At 41.2% G+C, this 774-nt stretch overlaps 1 non-coding gene across 1 annotated transcript; it reads right to left on the reverse strand.

Moving 5' to 3' along the window:
* Positions 1-444: 444 nt before the first annotated feature.
* LOC127742767 (small nucleolar RNA R71) lies at positions 445-548 on the reverse strand. Its single transcript, XR_008004175.1, has one exon. It is a non-coding gene; the product is annotated as a small nucleolar RNA R71 (small nucleolar RNA).
* Positions 549-774: the final 226 nt, after the last annotated feature.

Consider the following 774-nt stretch of genomic DNA (forward strand, 5'->3'; position numbering starts at 1 on the left):
TCCAGAGAAAACCTTATAGAGAATCTCGAAAAAGAAGGAGTCATGGCTGAACCCAATAACAATGGTGGAGGCGCAAGGAGGATGCTTGGTGATTATACTACACCTACTTTCAATTTTTATGGAACAAGCATCTCAATTCCTTCCATTGGAGCAAACAATTTTGAGCTGAAGCCTCAACTAGTTGCTCTAATGCAACAGAACTGCAAGTTCCATGGACTTCCATCAGAAGATCCTTATCAGTTTTTAACTAAATTCTTGTAAATCTGTGATATTGTTAAGACTAATAGAGTAGATCATGAAGTCTACAGGCTCATGCTTTTCCCTTTTGCTGTAAGAGACAGAGCTAGAACATGGTTGGACTCACAACCTAAAGATAGCCTGGACTCTTGGGATAAGCTTGTCACGGCCTTCTTGGCGAAGTTCTTTTCTCCTCAAAAGCTGAGCAAGCTCAGAGTGGATGTTCAGACCTTCAAGCAAAAAGATGGTGAATCCCTCTATGAAGCTTGGGAAAGATACAAGCAGTAGACCAAAAAGTGTCCTTCTGGCATGCTTTCAGAATGGACCATTTTGGATATATTCTATGATGGTCTATCTTAGCTCTCCAAGATATCACTGGACCATTCTGCAGGTGGATCCATTCACCTAAGGAAAATGCCTGCAGAAGCTCAAGAACTCATTGACATTGTTGCAAATAACCAATTCATGTACACCTCTGAAAGGAATCCTATGAGTAATGGGACGCCTCAGAGGAAAGGAGTTCTTGAAATTGATGCT

The sequence above is a fragment of the Arachis duranensis genome, chromosome 1, assembly GCF_000817695.3.
Source record: "Arachis duranensis cultivar V14167 chromosome 1, aradu.V14167.gnm2.J7QH, whole genome shotgun sequence".
NCBI classification, from domain to species: domain Eukaryota; kingdom Viridiplantae; phylum Streptophyta; class Magnoliopsida; order Fabales; family Fabaceae; genus Arachis; species Arachis duranensis.